Here is an 8,546-nt window from a genome sequence, read left to right as displayed (position 1 = left end):
CACTTCTCCCCACACCCTGCACATCCGCCCTCGAAATTCTTCAAGGAGGCTCAAAGCTACAGGAGACCCAGATTGACCTAGCCCTAAAGCAAGAATCCCAGCCCTGCCCTGCTCAGGCCTGAAAAGGCGAGGGAGCAGGGAGATGGGGAGAGATTCAGAGGAAGAGTCCCCCAAGGGGAACACCTGGGAGAGAAAGGCCACAGTGTAGGGGGGGGGGGAGAAAGGCGTCTTTGATGTCTTATGAAGTTTGATGTCTTTGCAGAACTGAGCTCAAACCCCAGGTCACCTCACTAACTAGCAGAGTTGCAGTGAGGGAGACATGCAGCATTATATGTAAAGTATCTGGCCCAGAGCCAGGTGCACAGATCACCACAAAGCCCCAAGGATTGGGGCATGGCTGCTCCAGGAGAGATGGGCCTTGGAAAGGGCAGGTTTGCACTTGTGGCTGGAGAGAGTGCCTCAGGCAGAAGGAACAGCTGGAGCAAAGGCTGGGAGGCCACAAGGTCTGGGTGTGCAGTGTGGCTGAGTGTGGTCATGTAAATGAAGGGTCTCAGGGCACACAAGGAGTCCCTAGGGTCAGTGCCTGGGACTGAAAGGGAAGCTCAGGCATGAGCTCAGGCAGTGGACAGGATTTCACGCGACACCTCGGTTTTAATTCTTGTCCGTCTGCAACCTCACTCATGCAATCACCCACTGGAGACATCTGTATGGCAGTCCAGCCCTGGATCTTAAGGGGAGACAAGCCTCGACCAGATTGATCAGAGCAGTGGGCGCCCCGAGGACAGTGACTAAAACTGGGAGTCACGGGAGGCTTTCCAGCAGCCACCTTTCAGCGGGGCCTTGGGGCGCGAGTTTCTCCGGCGACGGAGGGTGGGGAAAACGGGCGTTGACTGCACAGGGGTCGCCTGAATTCACACTGGAAAGTGAAGTCTGGCTTCTTGAGGGTGGCGCGCAGGGGAAGGGGCGGGATGAAGCGGGCGAGGGGCGCGAGCGCCCGGACCCCCAAGGCCGTCGCGGAGCTGGGCGCGCCAGAGCTGGGTTCACAAAATCCGGGCTGGGGGCGGCTGCAGCCCCGGGCCCTGGAACGGGAGCTGCGGGGAGAGGCGGGCAAGGGCGGGGAGGGACCCCGCGGGCCGGCCGCACGTAGCGCTCGTCGCCTCGGCGCGCCGCGGCAGGTAACAAAGCGGCGACCGGGCCGGACGCGCCTGCTACCTGCCGGGTGGGGCCGGGCCCGGGCGCGGGGCGGTGCGGAGGGGCCGGCTCCGCCCGGCCAGGGCTCCTGCCCCACCAGCTCCCCTTTCCGCGGCTCCCCAGCTGCCCCACGGCCCGAGGAAGGCGGCGCGGACCCCCTTTTGCAGACAGACAGGGGCCGGCCCCGGGTCGCGCAGGCAGTGGTGAAGTGCACAGCCCTGCGTTGGGGGTGGCGAGGGGGACAGGGACTGTCCCGGGCCTCTGGGTGGAATTGGATGTACACGAACGTTCCGGGGCACAAGTCTGCGCTGCGGAATGTCTTATCTAGGAGGTGAGGGAGTCACACGAGATGCGCTGGTCCCCAAGCGGCTCTTCACACCAGTGTAAAGAACAGTCTTGTCCTTACCAAAGGAAGGGGGAGGGGTGGCGCTGCTGCAGATTCTGAGGCCGACCACAGCCTTGGCAAGCCATCCGTGGCGCCACCGTCGCATGTTCCCACACCTGCGGGACGCCTTCGCGGGCGCTCACAGTCCCCCAGACGCACGGGGTCCACCCGTGCGCGTACACGACTGTATCAACCCACAGACCGTGTTCACACCTGACGTCGCACATGCACAGTTCGGCTCTTTCTCCCCACGATCAAGAGATCATGACTGTCAAAAAGTACTGGAGGGGCTGGCTGGTTGCTCAGTTGGTTAAGAGTGGTGCTGATAACACCCAGGCCCACGGTTTGATTCCTGTACAGGCAGGCCGCCAAAAAAAAAAAAAAAAAAAAAAAAGAAGGTGCCAGAGAATGACCCCTAGAACCCTAGAATGATCCTTTGGGACCATCCTGCCTCCCGCCTCCCCCACCCCGTTCCTCTGTGCCTGGGCCGCTTGTTCTCTCTACAGGGCAATCCAGGGGCGGATGGGGGAGGAGAATTGGGTCAGACTCTTGGAGAACAAAAGCACTTTAGGAGGAATGTCCTCTGGACTGGGAGCGGCTGCCCTCTACCACGGCCCCCACAGCCCAGCCCATTGCAGAGAGACCTCCCATGCCCCACAAAGCTACCAAATGCGGGCCAGAGGACCACCCAGGATAGGTTTGCAGGTCATGGGAGAACAGGGAGATAAGAGGCTGTTGTCCTGCCCCAGCTGTTGGGGGAAGGGGGCAGTGGCTGCCTCCTTTCCTCATCAATACAGATCGCTGTGGTCTGGGCCCTCCGGTTCTGCCCCTCTAGACTGCTTTGTAGCTGATGAGCAGAGGAGTTGATCCTCACTTGGGGAGAGGAGCCCAAGTGCCCACTCTCAATCCCCTACACTTGCAGCCTGGCCTAGAGCCCCCATTTCTGGAAGGGGAGCTCTGAGAGCAGCAGAGAGAAGCTCTGAGATGCCAAATAGCCTGGTGCAGTCTCCTCAAGGTCACCTAGAGTGGGAGTGAGACCAGGCCCCTGCTCTGGGGGTGTCCAAGCCACTGAGCAATGGTCATGTACACAGATGCAGACACTGGGCTGTAGTCCTAGGTGCTCAGGGCTCAAGACCAGTGTTCAGAGAAGAAGGGAATGCTCCCCACACAGACAACAGGGATGAGAAAAAACATATCAGTAGATGAATAAATAGATGAGTGAATGAATGTCCGAGGTCATGAATTCATTCGGATAGAAAACCCTTGGCACATGCAGGCTGGGACTTCTTGCATCAGATTGTCACTGCTCTGACCCTGGTGTAGGCAGGTTGCAGTTCCCCAGGGACTGGGAAACCCTGTGAACCCTCCCAGGGGCTGGGAAACCCCAGCCCAAGGCCCAGCATTCACAAGGTGGCCAAGCTGTGCTTGCTGAAAATCCAGAGTCATGTGTGTGTCTATCTCCCCACCAGACAGGCGTCTTAGTGTCTGGCTCAGATTCCTTCCCAGGTGTTCCATCCCAGTGTCCCCTATGATGTAGGGCAAAATGTGCCAAAAGACAATGCCTGGAATGAAGACAGGCCTGGACACTTCCTGGCTCGGTGCACTTGGGCAATCGTTTCTCTGGCTGAGCCTTAGTTTCCTTATCTGTAAAACAGAGATAAAAAATGCTTTCTTTGCTTTACAGGATTGAGGTCTACCTCATGCAGCATTACCCTCCCCTTCAGCTCCCTCCTGGGCACCCAGGTTTCTTTGTTCACCCTGTACATGCTCTTACCCACCCCTCCCTTTATATCTGCATTTGTACCTGCACTAGCAGTTCCCCAAGGGCAGGAGCTGGACTTCTCTCTGTGCCCACCCTTGCCCAGCATTGCCCAACACATGCTCAAGCACATGGCAGTGGGAGTAAATGTTCGTTGGATGGTAAGTGAGGAGTGAAAACATTTTGTTAACCAGAGAGGGCTGTACAAATATAAGGGCTTTTTAAATTATGACAATATTTTAAATCATAGAGGTTTGGGACCTGAACACTATCTTATAGGTTAACTGAATCTCCCCATCTGGCAGATGAGAAAACTGAGGCCCAGAATGTGGAACAGACTGGCAGAGATCACTCATATCATAGAGGCTATCCTGGCTGGACCTCAACTGAGGAGAAGGGCCTTTACCTGCCCCTCCCCAGGCCATTCTTATCAGACTAACCCCTACTCCCTGCATCACTCCAGCCAGCACAGACACTGGGAAGCCCAGCTCTTCAATGACTGTCTTCATCCCTCCAGTGACGGCCTTTCCCAAGAGACCTGAGAGCCATGAGTGCATCTGGGGTTCTGGAGGGTCAAAGACAGGGTGCTGCTCTAAGGTGGCTGTGAACTCTAAGTGTGCACTCATGGTGGGAGGCAGAGGCAGCAGTAGCAGAATGTGCAGGGCAGAGCTGGAGCCTTTGCTGTGGATTTCCCAGTGGTGCCCAGCACAACAGAATCGGCGTGGACTTCAGAGCCAAGAAGCTTTGAATCCTGACTCTGACACTCATTAGCCAAGTGAGTTACTTGGGCAAGTTACTTCACCTATGAGCCTCAGTTGCCTCACATGAAATATAGGAATACTTTTTTTTTTTTGGTGGCTGGCTGGCAGGGGGATCTGAACCCTTGACCTTGGTGTTACAACACTGTGCTCTAACCAACTGAGCTAACCAGCCAGGAATACTCATCCCTACCTAATAATCCAGTTGAGAGGATTGAATGAGAACATAAGCAAAAGTGTCTGAAACCAGAGTAGGAGGGCCATAAATGTTCTCTCTCTCTCTTTCTGTCTGTCTCAACTACCTCCAGTTTCCACTCTTTTCCCAGGATGGAATAAGGAAAGAACTCTGGCCTGCTGCGCCTTCCCCCACAGTCCAGAGGCGATCGTAAGGAGGGTAGTGGTGCATAGCACTGAGGTCTGTGGCAGGCCAAAAGCGGTCCCTCCTAAGATATCCACATTCAATCTCTGAAACCTGTGAGTGTTACCTTATAGGGTAAAATATGTGATTCAGTTAAGGATCTTGAGAGGAGGAGTCTATCCTGAATTGTCCATGTAGGCCCTAAATGCCATCACAAGTGTCCTTACAAGAGAGGAGAGGGACAGAGAGAGGAGAAGACGCATACACAGAAGAGGAGATGCGAAGAGAGACAGACATTGGAGTGATGTGGCCACAAGCCAGGAAACACCTGCAGCCACCAGAAGCTGAAAGAGGCAAGGAATGGACTCTCTCCCAGAGTCTTGGGAGGGAGTGGAGCCCTGCCAACACCAGATCTCTGCCAACACCAGAGATTTCAGACTCTGACCTTCCGAACTGTGAGGGAATACATTTCTGTTGTTTTAAGCACCCTGTTTCTGGTAATTTGTTACAGCAGCCACAGGAAATGAGTACAGGTCTACTGGTTCCTTCTCCAAATCAGACGGCCCCCTGCCTCTGTACTTCCCATCTCTTAGCCAAACCTGGACCTAGGCTCCTAGGCACTTACCCACCAAGCCCTGAAGCCTGATCCTGGGTGTAGGGACACCTGCTACCTACAGCCTAATCTGGATCATAGCCCACCTGCTCCTTGGCCCTGCCTGCTTCCAGTGGACAGCAGCCCCAGTTTCTCTGCCCTTTCAGACCCCAGGGGAAATGGGAGGGGGGCATGCCTACTGGGGCCAAGTACTGGTTAGTAGGGGAAAATACATGATCAGGAAAATCAGAAGGCTTATATTTAAATTTTACTTATTTATTTATTTTGGTAGCAAACGGAGGCAAAGAAGTCATGATATGGAGAGGATCTCTGGATCTGAGCCTGTTTAACTGAGCAGAGAAATTAACCACAGTGAGTTAATTTCACAGCCAAAAGAATGAGGTGACACAAAGTTGAATGGTGGTTGAATTGTGTTAACGTTGATCTGTGAAAGCAAAAGTCCATGCACTCCTGCTGCTGGAGTCCTAAAGGTTCCTTGTGTTGGAGGAGAAAGACTACAGACTTAGATTTTATAAAAGCTTTGTTTCTAAAAGTGCATCTCAGGAAAGAAGGAGGAAGGTGCTCATCAGTTAGGAGTTGGGGACCATCACACTAGTTTCTTAACATGTCAAAATTACAGACTTCTAAACTGCTAGAACTAATAATAAGTGAAAACTAATACATGAGTTTGGCAAAGTCATAGAATACAAAGTGAATATTTTAAATCTAATTAGAGTTGACCTTTGAACAACATGGGTTTGAACTATGCCAGTCCACTTACATGCTAATTTTTTTTCAATAAATATATTGGAAAATTTGGGGGTAGGTCTGACACGAATGCATGACATACCTAGCTAAATAGTTAGGTAGCCTACCTAACAGTAGGCTATTAGTAGTTAAGTAGTTAAGTTTTGGCGGAGTCAAAAGTTATATGAAGATTTGCAACTGCACGGGGGACTGGTGCCCCTAATTCCTGTGTTGTTCAAGAGTCATCTGTATATTTCCATGTACTAGCAGTAAACAATTAGAAACTGAAATTTAAAAAACACATTTAACAACTTCAAATATTTAGTGATACACTTAACAAAATATGGGCAAGATGTGTATATTAGTTATTTATAGCTGTGTAACAAATTATCCCACAAATCCTCTACCATGGGAACTTCTACACATCCTGCGAGGCTCCGCTAAAATGCCACTTCCTCTGGGAAGCCTTCCACACCCTTCTTTTACCCAGCCAGGCAGAACTTTTTCTTTCTTGTGAGTCTTCCAGCTTCTTCACTACCCTATCTCACAGCATTTGTCACTCTGCCTCATAATTAGTTAATGCTGCCTGTGCGACAGTTTGCACAAGCTGCCTTGATTAAGCCTCCCCAAAACTCTTTTAGGTAGATGATGGTGCTGGTGATGATGATGCTGATGATGAAGATAGCAAAGACTTAGATGAAAAGCCTATTCTAAGCCTCCACATCTGCTGCTAGACCCTTTCATCCTCATGACAGCTCTGTAAGATACGTATTATTATCACACGTTCTTTTCTAGATGAGGACACTGAGGATCAGGAAAATGATTTGCCCAAACTCTTCACTCTCATAAGTAACAAAGTCATAATTTGCACCAAGGAGCCTCTGATCCCAGGGCTCCATTCTCCCACATGGCCTCTGTCTAAATCTTCTGCTAACTAATCCCTGGGCTTTATTCTTATTCCTTGGCCTTGGGATCTGGATTGTTTCCAGTTTTTAGCTATTACAAATGAAGTTGCTATGAATATTCATGTACAAGCTTTTGTAATGCTTTCAATTTTCTTGGGGAAATAATTAGGAGTGGAATAGCTGGGTCATACAGCAGATGTGTGTTTAACTTCTTAAGAAACAGCCAAACTGTTTTTCCAAAGTGGTTATACCATTTCACTCCCACCAGCATGTATGAGAATTCCAGTTGCTTCACATCTTCCCCAACACTTGATATGATCAGTCTTTTTAATTTTAGACATTCTAATAGACCTGTAGTACTATCACATTGTAGCTTTAATTTGTATTTCCCTAAGACTACTATATTAAACTTCTTTTTGTGTCCTTATTGGCATCCATCTATTTTCTTCAGTGAAGTGTCTGTTCAAATCTTTACCCATATTTTAATTGGGTTGTTTGTTTTCTTAGTACTAAGTTGTAAGAGTTCTTTATACACTCCGGAAACAAGTTCCCTGCCAGATATGTGTTCTTTTATCTCCCAGTCTGTGGCTTGAACTTTTTTTTTTTTTTTTTTTTTTTTTTAACATTTTCTCAACAATGTCTTTCTAAGACCAGTAAGTTTTAATTTTGATAAACTCAAACATCAATTTCTTCTTCTATGGACAGTGCTAACTTATTTCAGCAATTTTTAAAAACTCGTTTATTTATTATTATTCTTAGTTTTTTGCATTCTAAGATGTTGTTGTGGAGCAGTTGGGGGGAAGGGGGAGACAGGAAAGGGAAGGTGAGTAGGGTAGGAGGAGAGGGAAGGAGGGAGTGTGGGTGTGGTCAAGGCCTGTGGCACCCCCCTCATTCTGGAGGGAGGGCCCAGGGCGCTTCCAGCAGTAGCTTGTTGGTCATCACTGGGCTGGATATGGACATTGGGGGACATGGCTGAAGCCCTTGGACCTCCTTCCACCCCAGCTTAGGAGCCTGGGAGGCTTCTGGTCTTTCTAGGTTTTATAGGTGTTCTTTGGTGGTGTTAGATCTTTACTGGTTAATATGAGAAATTTGTCTCTGATCTGTGGGTTTTTTGTTTTTTCTTTCAGTTCTGTGTTGGATTATTCACTATTCCCATCACTTAAACTCTGCACTGGAACTAGTTTGTTGTCCTTTGCTTACTTCTAAAATGGGGGAACTTCCTGTGGGGACCAGCACTTGAGCCCTGTGGTTGAGCTAAATTGCTGCTTTGCTGCTGATTCTCTGGGAAAGGCTTTTTGTGCAGCTCAGGTTTTAATTGTTGACCTTGTAAGCAATTCCGAGTCTTGTGAGGTCTAGTATACCTGGGTTGTGTGGAAACTCTGGTCTGGGCCTGCAGTTTTCAGCAAACTGCACCTACTGCAGTTCTATATTCCTGACCAGTCTCCTCTGAGTGGTCCTGTGCTGATTGGGGGCCAGATCAGCTCTCCACGCTGTGCCCAAATGCTCTGTAGGTGGGCCTGTTTCCCCCACCCCCCACACTCCAAACACTTCCCATGAGACAGACCATGCGCCAGTCCCTTGCAATGACTCACAGGCCTCTGAGTGACACCTTTTTTTTCAGTTGTCTGTGGCCCCTCACTTCTATATGGGTCCACAGGAACCCTGTTAGTGGTCTTGCTGGCCTGGGGGCCACCAAGGCCCTCTTCTCCCCTGCAGCCTCCAAGTAACTTCATACAAAGGGCACAGCTGTGGCTTTTGCCAGCTCTTGCTCCATGTGCTCACCAGGGCCAGGCTTGAAGTGGCTGGGGTGCAAAATGGTCAGAGTTGTCCTTTCTTTCTCTCATCGTGGCT

Source organism: Cynocephalus volans, chromosome 8 (assembly GCF_027409185.1).
Source record: "Cynocephalus volans isolate mCynVol1 chromosome 8, mCynVol1.pri, whole genome shotgun sequence".
Lineage (NCBI taxonomy): Eukaryota > Metazoa > Chordata > Mammalia > Dermoptera > Cynocephalidae > Cynocephalus > Cynocephalus volans.
This window is presented reverse-complemented; position numbering follows the sequence as displayed.